This window comes from Culex quinquefasciatus, chromosome 2, assembly GCF_015732765.1.
Source record: "Culex quinquefasciatus strain JHB chromosome 2, VPISU_Cqui_1.0_pri_paternal, whole genome shotgun sequence".
NCBI classification, from domain to species: Eukaryota; Metazoa; Arthropoda; class Insecta; order Diptera; family Culicidae; genus Culex; species Culex quinquefasciatus.
This window is the reverse complement of record NC_051862.1, coordinates 183,173,955-183,187,058: the sequence shown is the minus strand read 5'-3', so window position 1 is coordinate 183,187,058 and position 13,104 is coordinate 183,173,955. Positions and strand designations below refer to the sequence as shown.

At 36.2% G+C, this 13,104-nt stretch overlaps 2 long non-coding RNA genes across 2 annotated transcripts; both read left to right on the top strand.

Annotated features, from left to right (window-relative positions):
• The first annotated feature begins 904 nt into the window (after positions 1-904).
• LOC119768036 lies at positions 905-1,519 on the top strand. The gene is made up of 3 exons (XR_005277868.1): positions 905-1,016; positions 1,085-1,171; positions 1,284-1,519. It is a non-coding gene; the product is annotated as an uncharacterized LOC119768036 (long non-coding RNA).
• Positions 1,520-2,362: 843 nt separating this feature from the next.
• On the top strand, positions 2,363-2,975 carry LOC119768027. Its single transcript, XR_005277865.1, has 3 exons — positions 2,363-2,474; positions 2,543-2,629; positions 2,743-2,975. It is a non-coding gene; the product is annotated as an uncharacterized LOC119768027 (long non-coding RNA).
• The last annotated feature ends 10,129 nt before the right edge of the window (positions 2,976-13,104 follow it).

Below are 13,104 nucleotides of genomic sequence, written 5' to 3'. Positions count from 1 at the left end.
CATTTTATGTAATTTAAGTATTTAAAATATTTAAATTATTTTAAGTATTTAAAGTATTTAAAGGGTTTAAAGTATTTAATTTATTTAAAGTATTTAGAGTATTTAAAGTCCTACTTGACAGCTCGTTCAAACGGAACCATAGTTTATCAATCGAAAAAATGTGGTCTTGTCATTTAATTTTAATTTAATCAATAACATAAAAAAGTGATAAGAAATGGTTCTAACTCGGGCTTAAACCAAGGGGCTGGAAACTCTAATATTTCTTTAAAATACTGAGTATATTAACGATATTCCAGTATACTTGTTAGTATACTAACCGAAAAGCAATAAACTGTTAGTATATTAAGATACTCTCAGTATATTGGTAAGTATACTGGCGATATGTAAAGGAAATAATAAGTATACTAACATATATTTTGATATACTGGTTGACATAATAATTATAGCTCTAAGAGTTTCCAACCCCTTGGCTTAAACTTGTTTTTTACAGTTGTACATAAAAATTTACATAGGGACCCTATTGAGGAATTTTATAATTGTAGAATTTTGGAGTATGTAACTTATTGTTTTACAATGACTAACTGTCACTTTATAAACATTGACTGTCACTGGTTTAACATAAAATAATGACAAAATCTAGGACAAAATATTTCACACAGCGCTAAACTTCTGGAGTTTTATTTTATTTCCATGCCCTTTTAATATGACCAGCATCCATAATGCACAGACAAAAAATTACAGATTTATAAATTTCGTTTAAAAATTTTCTTCAAAGAAAAAATAAATAAATTTATAATTAAAGCTACGTCATATTTGTATGACCCTTTAATGTTCGTTATTTTTGAACGACCCGTTGAATGTAAAGCTCATTTGACGCAGCAAGCAAACCTGAAAAGTGGTTCAATCGTCTAGACTTGATTTCCGCAAAATGTTCCCGAATTTCTAACCAGAATGGACAATTTTGGGAAATCCGTCTCTTTTGACCGGTCATCGGACGTTCCGGATTGTATTCTCTGGTAAGTTCACTGAAAATCAGGCTGAATTTGGATGTTTTTGATAAAAAAAAATGCACGATTTGTTTCAGATTTCCAGACTTCTCGGCAGCCTTGGAAGCCGCGGCTTCATGAGAGACTCCTTCTTGGGAACCATGTTCCGGATCAACGATGTAAAGGTGAGGATCATGTGGTGAAAAGGAAAATCGGTGCTGATTCTGAAATCGGAACACATCTCCGGGGTAGTTGATCGCCAAACTTATCTAACCTGCTTTTCTTTTGCCGTTTCAGTGACATCCAGCTCCTGATGGCAACGTCCCGGCCAAGTTTTCGAAGAACAGGTGCAAACAAACGGAATATGTTCAACCCGGAATCAAAGGCGGATGACCGCTGGACTCTTCTGGAACCCTCCGTCGGTTTTACCCGGAACAACGATGCATTCCGCTGCAGAAAGGCAGGTTCTGACCGGTTCCAATCCGAGGAGGATGGTGTTCCTGGTCGGCATTTTAGTGTATTCTTTATTTTATTATGTATTTAGGGAAGAATATCAATAAAATTTGATTTTTGGAGTGTTTTTTCATTTCAACATTAACATAAAACAATGAAAATAAATAATTATGTTTCTGTCCACCGCCACCAGATGTCACTTCACGAGCTTTCACCCACAAAATTATTTTACCACCAGATGTCGCTTTGAAGCGCTTAAACAAGCTTTTGGAGCTTTTTTGTAGTTCAATAAGTCAAACGAAGTTGGCGCCACCAGTCAATTCCGGCTGGCAAAGCATGCTGTCAAATTTAGGAATTTGGTAACTTCTTTGGAAGAAGGATGCCAAATTACTAAATAAGGAAAGGGGCAAAATTCCTAGAATAAAGGAATTTTTTCCTTTTTTTTATTTCAGTGTAATAATTATAGCTCTAAGAGTTTCCAACCCCTTGGCTTAAACTTGTTTTTTACAGTTGTACATAAAAATTTACATAGGGACCCTATTGAGGAATTTTATAATTGTAGAATTTTGGAGTATGTAACTTATTGTTTTACAATGACTAACTGTCACTTTATAAACATTGACTGTCACTGGTTTAACATAAAATAATGACAAAATCTAGGACAAAATATTTCACACAGCGCTAAACTTCTGGAGTTTTATTTTATTTCCATGCCCTTTTAATATGACCAGCATCCATAATGCACAGACAAAAAATTACAGATTTATAAATTTCGTTTAAAAATTTTCTTCAAAGAAAAATAAATAAATTTATAATTAAAGCTACGTCATATTTGTATGACCCTTTAATGTTCGTTATTTTTGAACGACCCGTTGAATGTAAAGCTCATTTGACGCAGCAAGCAAACCTGAAAAGTGGTTCAATCGTCTAGACTTGATTTCCGCAAAATGTTCCCGAATTTCTAACCAGAATGGACAATTTTGGGAAATCCGTCTCTTTTGACCGGTCATCGGACGTTCCGGATTGTATTCTCTGGTAAGTTCACTGAAAATCAGGCTGAATTTGGATGTTTTTGATAAAAAAAAATGCACGATTTGTTTCAGATTTCCAGACTTCTCGGCAGCCTTGGAAGCCGCGGCTTCATGAGAGACTCCTTCTTGGGAACCATGTTCCGGATCAACGATGTAAAGGTGAGGATCATGTGGTGAAAAGGAAAATCGGTGCTGATTCTGAAATCGGAACACATCTCCGGGGTAGTTGATCGCCAAACTTATCTAACCTGCTTTTCTTTTTGCCGTTTCAGTGACATCCAGCTCCTGATGGCAACGTCCCGGCCAAGTTTTCGAAGAACAGGTGCAAACAAACGGAATATGTTCAACCCGGAATCAAAGGCGGATGACCGCTGGACTCTTCTGGAACCCTCCGTCGGTTTTACCCGGAACAACGATGCATTCCGCTGCAGAAAGGCAGGTTCTGACCGGTTCCAATCCGAGGAGGATGGTGTTCCTGGTCGGCATTTTAGTGTATTCTTTATTTTATTATGTATTTAGGGAAGAATATCAATAAAATTTGATTTTGGAGTGTTTTTCATTTCAACATTAACATAAAACAATGAAAATAAATAATTATGTTTCTGTCCACCGCCACCAGATGTCACTTCACGAGCTTTCACCCACAAAATTATTTTACCACCAGATGTCGCTTTGAAGCGCTTAAACAAGCTTTTGGAGCTTTTTGTAGTTCAATAAGTCAAACGAAGTTGGCGCCACCAGTCAATTCCGGCTGGCAAAGCATGCTGTCAAATTTAGGAATTTGGTAACTTCTTTGGAAGAAGGATGCCAAATTACTAAATAAGGAAAGGGGCAAAATTCCTAGAATAAAGGAATTTTTTCCTTTTTTTTATTTCAGTGTAAGCACTGTGAAAGGAGCGCCAGCTGCATGATGGAAACGACTCTTTTGATTTTTGTAACTTAATTTTTTCGTGTGCTACCTGCACTGAGCAACCCGAAACGAAAAGTTCAAACAATTTACAAATAAATTGATTTATATCGCATGAAAAAAATATTTCCAAATTTTTTAAATTATGCCCTACATTTGAAAAGGTCCAAAACAAGGCGGGTCTAAGACTTATGCAAACGATGAATATCTGCTATTTTTTACGCACGTTTGGAGTATAGTACTTTTTTCCACAACCTCGCTCCACAAGCTGAATATAGTTCCTTGGCCTATTTTAGGACCTTGGGCCAAATATGGGCAAATCGCTCAACATTGACCCTTTGATACTTGATAATTTGTATGGAAAAAATCACAAAAATGTAACACAATTTTCTTACGGTTTGGTCTGCACGGTCTACTACTTCAATCCAAATATTCCCAAAAGTGAAATTCTCATTGAAAATTGAATGCTCTAAAACTTTGTAGAACATTTAACAACTGTAAAAATTGATCCTGAAAAGTTATTAACAATTCAAAATACTAGTTTATGAGCAATTGTCTCGAAATCATCTTTATCTTAAGATGTAAAATCAAATTTGCAATCAAAAAGAACTTTAGTGAAATTTTCATAAAGTGCACTGTTTTCAAGTTATAACCATTTTTAAGAAACTTTATGTGAAAATAGTAGTAGTTATTCATTTTTTTTTAAATTAGTGTCCATCTTTGTCCAACTTTGAAAAAAAAAATTGAAAAGCTAAGAAAATTCTCTCTATTTTGCTTTCTTCAACTTTGTTGACATGACTTTTAGTTACTGTAAAACTGCACCCAAAGTAAAAATATATCTCAAAATCTGCACCAGTGGATTTGCTGCAGAAAATGTCACATTTTATAACATTTTTTGCAGCAAGCCCGTAGATTATTTTTGGCCGCGTGTAAACATTTCAGCGAACTGCAGTTCTTACCAACACATATAATGCTGGCCCGTCCCCGAGCAACACTCCAAAGAGAAGAATATGTTGGTGCTCTTGCAGTCTCTTTTCATCAAGAGTCCATGGCGCGGTGGTAGCGTGTCGAATCATTAACCAAGAAGTTGGTGGTTCAATCCTCGTTCTGCTAAGTGTTTTTTTTTGTGTGAAATACAATCAAAAAGCCGTCGGTAATGTCGATAATTGTCGGTAACGGGCAAAAATGTCATACCCCTATATCGCAAAAAATGCATGAGGACAGCTTTCATGCAGATTCTGATATACTTTCATGCCGCCATGCATCACAATCATGCGACTGCCGTTTGGGTGTACCATACGAAGATTTTAAAACAGGAAAATTGATATTTTCTATGTCTCATCCAAACAACCCACCATTTTCTAATGTCTCAGCAACTAATGGTCCGATTTAAAATGTTAAAATATGAATCTTTCGTAAAATTTTCCAATCCACACGAAAACATTATTTTACGTCTTTATGAAATGTAAGTCTTGATTTAAAAAAAGATCGGAAAATTTCACGAATTCTTTATATTTTAACATTGGAAATCGGACCATTACTTTAAAATAGAGCAAAATAGAGAGAATTTTCTCAGCTTTTTAAAAATATTTATTTCAAAAATGTGCAAACATGGTCACTTATTTTAAAAAATGAATAACTACGACAATGTTCACAAAAGTTACCTAAAAATTGCTTTAACTTGAAAACAGTGCACTTTATCAAAATTTCACTGAAGTACCTTTTGATTGCAAATTCGATTTTACGTTGGAAAATGTTTGCGACCAATATTTCGATTTTTTTTTAAAATATCAGTATTGATTTAAAACTGAATAACTCAGTTAAGGATTTTTTGCACATTCTGGAAATTTCTGAAAAGTTGGCATTTGGTGCTCCCTAAAACATACACCCAAAGGAAAAATATATCTCAAAATCTACAACAGTGGATTTGCTGCAAAAAATGTCACATTTTATAACATTTTTTGCAGCAAGCCCGTAGATCATTTTTGCCCGCGTGTAAACATTTCAGCGATCTGCAGTTCTCACCAACACATATAATGCTGGCCCGTCCCCGAGCAACACTCAAAAGAGAAGAATATGTTGGTGCTCTTTCACTCACTTTTCATCAAGCGTCCATGGCGCGGTGGTAGCGTGTCGGATTAATAACCAAGAATTTGATGGTTCAATCCTCGTTCTGCTATGATTTTTTTTTGTTTAGTACAACCAAAAAGCCGTCGGCAATGTCGATAATTGTCGGTAACGGGCAAGAATGTCATACCCCTATATCGCAAAAAATGCATGAGGACAGATTTCATGCAGATTCTGATATACTTTCATGCCGCCATGCATCAAAATCATGCGACCGCCGTTTGGGTGTATAAAAAAAAATATTGTTTTTGTGCAAATTAAGTTTTAATTTGCACAAAACAAACTAATGATGCAAAATGGCTTCTTTGAGCATACCGAAGGCTCCAAAACATTTTCAGACGGATTAACAAATACAACAAAAAAAACGAATGTCTGAAATCTCAGAGAATTGCTCTTATGCTTTGAACACATTGTAGAAAATAGTTAGCAGAACAAATTTCCCAAAAAAAAAATAACAGTTTTAGTTCATTTTAATTAAAAAAAGTGACTTTCTCCAATATTTCTGGCTTTAATTACCTATCACACAATGAGCTCACCTATACATCGTAAAAAATCGTAAAAAAAAGTTGGCCTAAGCCCCTCGATGAAATATATCGATGCACCCCGCAAAATGTCGGGGAAGAGCCTTTCATTCGTGGTGCCGAATATCTAACCAGCTGATTTTTATTATCTTAATGTTCTAGGAAAAGTACACCATGACCATGACATTTAAAAAAACCCGATTTAATCCCACCTGGGGTGAGATAGAGCCTTTCTTACTAAAGAATATAACAATGGTAGAACTTTTTTTCAATTCATAACATCGACTTTGTTTATTTATAACGTCAGCACAAAAGAAAGTCTTATGATGAAAGCAAAGTATTATAAATGATATGATTTCCAAAAGAAATAAAAAACGCAATTTTCACCAAAAGATAATATTCAATCGTACAATATGCTTGTACGTTTGTAATCAAACAAGCGTTTATGCCAAACGCGATCATAGCAAGCTTCCCATGCGCCAGTGACAATGCACACCGCGGTTTTGGATTTTTAGCTTCGGTGAACCGCGTGTGCCGCACGGTGCAGGGAAGCTAGCCTAAGCTTCTAAGAAAGTGACAGAGTCAGAGATAGCTATTTTCAACAACCGCACCACTACACACTCAATCGCGAGAACCTTAGGTAGAAAGCCATTGGCGTCGCCAGCATTGAAAACATTGAAAACGATATAAACGATGAAAGCTTGGAAAGCTCCTATTGGAATCCAATGAACCCTGTTAGATAAACTTACGACAAATGAAGTCTACATTTAGGCGTTTTTAGGAGCGCACGGGAAACAAATTGATTGTAGCCGGATGAATGTCCTATTAAGAAGGTTATTTTTGCAATTTTTTCCTTCTCTGTCTAATTCGTTCTCCTTAGTACCAGTAAACTCTTTCCCCATTTTGAACAAATCAGCTGTTGAAAGGTAGTCCATATCTCAGCTCAGGATAACAACTGAACCTATGTAATTGTTAAAGCAACCTAATAAAATGAAATGAAATGAAATGAAATGAATGTCCTATGTCACAAAAGTTTTTCAATAAACATTGGACAGATATGTAAAGACAGACAGGGCAAAAGAAACCGAAAAGCTACGATATCTTACATGTTGTAGAAAACATCGGTAGACAAGCTACTACAAACGAGTATAAGTCGAGCCAGCAAATATATGCGCCAGCATTCTCGCGCCAGTATTCGAAGCTCAACTTGACAACTTGTCGACTTGGCGACGAAGCGTCAAAAATCGATGCAGTGTGATTTTTGACGATTTTTCCGCTTAAAATTCATGCTGAATCGACATATTTACGAAGATGGAAATGACGTCCTGGCTTAAAGTAAAACCTATACCTTTCTTTAGTAAGAAAGGCAAAAAGTAAATCGTTCTAAAAATTGATCGGGATTGCCGATCGATGTCGAATTTGTTTCAGATGCTCACTCATGGTCTGTACTATGAATGTAGCAAGAAATTTTGAATAAAATCAGAAATGAAAAATGTTGGCGAAGGTCACCAGGTGGGCTTTTACCTTTTTAGGGATTTTTTTCTTATGGTAGTTCAATCAAACGGCTCTAACTCCAGAACCATATTATGAATCTGGATGAAAATTTGGGAGGTTGTAGGGCTCGAAAAATGCAATTTTTGAGATAAATAAAAGATATGAAAATGAAAAAATTTGACCATATTTTCATTTGAAAACTGTGTATTTTGTTGAAAAGTCTGGCCGCATCCGAAAACAGATGGATATTTCGAAATTTGCGCGGCAACTCGCCCAGGTTCAGCACACTAGCTTTCATCTGCATTCAGAAGAATCGAAATCGGATTTATGGGAGCTGAGAACGGCGCGACACAAAATTTTGCAAAATTTTACCACATACGAACATCACTCGACCTCCACGGAATTTATTTTCTTAAAATTCGAGGATTCGAGATAGACGAGTTCTGTCAAGGTGAATCGATAGAGCGTCAAAATCGATGCAGTGTGATTTTTGACGATTTTTCCGCTTAAAATTCATGCTGAATCGACATATTTACGAAGATGGAAATGACGTCCTGGCTTAAAGTAAAACCTATACCTTTCTTTAGTAAGAAAGGCAAAAAGTAAATCGTTCTAAAAATTGATCGGGATTGCCGATCGATGTCGAATTTGTTTCAGATGCTCACTCATGGTCTGTACTATGAATGTAGCAAGAAATTTTGAATAAAATCAGAAATGAAAAATGTTGGCGAAGGTCACCAGGTGGACTTTTACCTTTTTTTAGGGATTTTTTTCTTATGGTAGTTCAATCAAACGGCTCTAACTCCAGAACCATATTATGAATCTGGATGAAAATTTGGGAGGTTGTAGGGCTCGAAAAATGCAATTTTTGAGATAAATAAAAGATATGAAAATGAAAAAATTTGACCATATTTTCATTTGAAAACTGTGTATTTTGTTGAAAAGTCTGGCCGCATCCGAAAACAGATGGATATTTCGAAATTTGCGCGGCAACTCGCCCAGGTTCAGCACACTAGCTTTCATCTGCATTCAGAAGAATCGAAATCGGATTTATGGGAGCTGAGAACGGCGCGACACAAAATTTTGCAAAATTTTACCACATACGAACATCACTCGACCTCCACGGAATTTATTTTCTTAAAATTCGAGGATTCGAGATAGACGAGTTCTGTCAAGGTGAATCGATAGAGCGTCAAAAATCGATGCAGTGTGATTTTTTGACGATTTTTCCGCTTAAAATTCATGCTGAATCGACATATTTACGAAGATGGAAATGACGTCCTGGCTTAAAGTAAAACCTATACCTTTCTTTAGTAAGAAAGGCAAAAAGTAAATCGTTCTAAAAATTGATCGGGATTGCCGATCGATGTCGAATTTGTTTCAGATGCTCACTCATGGTCTGTACTATGAATGTAGCAAGAAATTTTGAATAAAATCAGAAATGAAAAATGTTGGCGAAGGTCACCAGGTGGACTTTTACCTTTTTTTAGGGATTTTTTTTTTCTTATGGTAGTTCAATCAAACGGCTCTAACTCCAGAACCATATTATGAATCTGGATGAAAATTTGGGAGGTTGTAGGGCTCGAAAAATGCAATTTTTGAGATAAATAAAAGATATGAAAATGAAAAAATTTGACCATATTTTCATTTGAAAACTGTGTATTTTGTTGAAAAGTCTGGCCGCATCCGAAAACAGATGGATATTTCGAAATTTGCGCGGCAACTCGCCCAGGTTCAGCACACTAGCTTTCATCTGCATTCAGAAGAATCGAAATCGGATTTATGGGAGCTGAGAACGGCGCGACACAAAATTTTGCAAAATTTTACCACATACGAACATCACTCGACCTCCACGGAATTTATTTTCTTAAAATTCGAGGATTCGAGATAGACGAGTTCTGTCAAGGTGAATCGATAGAGCGTCAAAAATCGATGCAGTGTGATTTTTTGACGATTTTTCCGCTTAAAATTCATGCTGAATCGACATATTTACGAAGATGGAAATGACGTCCTGGCTTAAAGTAAAACCTATACCTTTCTTTAGTAAGAAAGGCAAAAAGTAAATCGTTCTAAAAATTGATCGGGATTGCCGATCGATGTCGAATTTGTTTCAGATGCTCACTCATGGTCTGTACTATGAATGTAGCAAGAAATTTTGAATAAAATCAGAAATGAAAAATGTTGGCGAAGGTCACCAGGTGGGCTTTTACCTTTTTTTAGGGATTTTTTTTCTTATGGTAGTTCAATCAAACGGCTCTAACTCCAGAACCATATTATGAATCTGGATGAAAATTTGGGAGGTTGTAGGGCTCGAAAAATGCAATTTTTGAGATAAATAAAAGATATGAAAATGAAAAAATTTGACCATATTTTCATTTGAAAACTGTGTATTTTGTTGAAAAGTCTGGCCGCATCCGAAAACAGATGGATATTTCGAAATTTGCGCGGCAACTCGCCCAGGTTCAGCACACTAGCTTTCATCTGCATTCAGAAGAATCGAAATCGGATTTATGGGAGCTGAGAACGGCGCGACACAAAATTTTGCAAAATTTTACCACATACGAACATCACTCGACCTCCACGGAATTTATTTTCTTAAAATTCGAGGATTCGAGATAGACGAGTTCTGTCAAGGTGAATCGATAGAGCGTCAAAAATCGATGCAGTGTGATTTTTTGACGATTTTTCCGCTTAAAATTCATGCTGAATCGACATATTTACGAAGATGGAAATGACGTCCTGGCTTAAAGTAAAACCTATACCTTTCTTTAGTAAGAAAGGCAAAAAGTAAATCGTTCTAAAAATTGATCGGGATTGCCGATCGATGTCGAATTTGTTTCAGATGCTCACTCATGGTCTGTACTATGAATGTAGCAAGAAATTTTGAATAAAATCAGAAATGAAAAATGTTGGCGAAGGTCACCAGGTGGGCTTTTACCTTTTTAGGGATTTTTTTCTTATGGTAGTTCAATCAAACGGCTCTAACTCCAGAACCATATTATGAATCTGGATGAAAATTTGGGAGGTTGTAGGGCTCGAAAAATGCAATTTTTGAGATAAATAAAAGATATGAAAATGAAAAAATTTGACCATATTTTCATTTGAAAACTGTGTATTTTGTTGAAAAGTCTGGCCGCATCCGAAAACAGATGGATATTTCGAAATTTGCGCGGCAACTCGCCCAGGTTCAGCACACTAGCTTTCATCTGCATTCAGAAGAATCGAAATCGGATTTATGGGAGCTGAGAACGGCGCGACACAAAATTTTGCAAAATTTTACCACATACGAACATCACTCGACCTCCACGGAATTTATTTTCTTAAAATTCGAGGATTCGAGATAGACGAGTTCTGTCAAGGTGAATCGATAGAGCGTCAAAAATCGATGCAGTGTGATTTTTTGACGATTTTTCCGCTTAAAATTCATGCTGAATCGACATATTTACGAAGATGGAAATGACGTCCTGGCTTAAAGTAAAACCTATACCTTTCTTTAGTAAGAAAGGCAAAAAGTAAATCGTTCTAAAAATTGATCGGGATTGCCGATCGATGTCGAATTTGTTTCAGATGCTCACTCATGGTCTGTACTATGAATGTAGCAAGAAATTTTGAATAAAATCAGAAATGAAAAATGTTGGCGAAGGTCACCAGGTGGACTTTTACCTTTTTTTAGGGATTTTTTTTTTTTCTTATGGTAGTTCAATCAAACGGCTCTAACTCCAGAACCATATTATGAATCTGGATGAAAATTTGGGAGGTTGTAGGGCTCGAAAAATGCAATTTTTGAGATAAATAAAAGATATGAAAATGAAAAAATTTGACCATATTTTCATTTGAAAACTGTGTATTTTGTTGAAAAGTCTGGCCGCATCCGAAAACAGATGGATATTTCGAAATTTGCGCGGCAACTCGCCCAGGTTCAGCACACTAGCTTTCATCTGCATTCAGAAGAATCGAAATCGGATTTATGGGAGCTGAGAACGGCGCGACACAAAATTTTGCAAAATTTTACCACATACGAACATCACTCGACCTCCACGGAATTTATTTTCTTAAAATTCGAGGATTCGAGATAGACGAGTTCTGTCAAGGTGAATCGATAGAGCGTCAAAATCGATGCAGTGTGATTTTTGACGATTTTTCCGCTTAAAATTCATGCTGAATCGACATATTTACGAAGATGGAAATGACGTCCTGGCTTAAAGTAAAACCTATACCTTTCTTTAGTAAGAAAGGCAAAAGTAAATCGTTCTAAAAATTGATCGGGATTGCCGATCGATGTCGAATTTGTTTCAGATGCTCACTCATGGTCTGTACTATGAATGTAGCAAGAAATTTTGAATAAAATCAGAAATGAAAAATGTTGGCGAAGGTCACCAGGTGGACTTTTACCTTTTTTTAGGGATTTTTTTCTTATGGTAGTTCAATCAAACGGCTCTAACTCCAGAACCATATTATGAATCTGGATGAAAATTTGGGAGGTTGTAGGGCTCGAAAAATGCAATTTTTGAGATAAATAAAAGATATGAAAATGAAAAAATTTGACCATATTTTCATTTGAAAACTGTGTATTTTGTTGAAAAGTCTGGCCGCATCCGAAAACAGATGGATATTTCGAAATTTGCGCGGCAACTCGCCCAGGTTCAGCACACTAGCTTTCATCTGCATTCAGAAGAATCGAAATCGGATTTATGGGAGCTGAGAACGGCGCGACACAAAATTTTGCAAAATTTTACCACATACGAACATCACTCGACCTCCACGGAATTTATTTTCTTAAAATTCGAGGATTCGAGATAGACGAGTTCTGTCAAGGTGAATCGATAGAGCGTCAAAAATCGATGCAGTGTGATTTTTTGACGATTTTTCCGCTTAAAATTCATGCTGAATCGACATATTTACGAAGATGGAAATGACGTCCTGGCTTAAAGTAAAACCTATACCTTTCTTTAGTAAGAAAGGCAAAAAGTAAATCGTTCTAAAAATTGATCGGGATTGCCGATCGATGTCGAATTTGTTTCAGATGCTCACTCATGGTCTGTACTATGAATGTAGCAAGAAATTTTGAATAAAATCAGAAATGAAAAATGTTGGCGAAGGTCACCAGGTGGGCTTTTACCTTTTTAGGGATTTTTTTCTTATGGTAGTTCAATCAAACGGCTCTAACTCCAGAACCATATTATGAATCTGGATGAAAATTTGGGAGGTTGTAGGGCTCGAAAAATGCAATTTTTGAGATAAATAAAAGATATGAAAATGAAAAAATTTGACCATATTTTCATTTGAAAACTGTGTATTTTGTTGAAAAGTCTGGCCGCATCCGAAAACAGATGGATATTTCGAAATTTGCGCGGCAACTCGCCCAGGTTCAGCACACTAGCTTTCATCTGCATTCAGAAGAATCGAAATCGGATTTATGGGAGCTGAGAACGGCGCGACACAAAATTTTGCAAAATTTTACCACATACGAACATCACTCGACCTCCACGGAATTTATTTTCTTAAAATTCGAGGATTCGAGATAGACGAGTTCTGTCAAGGTGAATCGATAGAGCGTCAAAAATCGATGCAGTGTGATTTTTTGA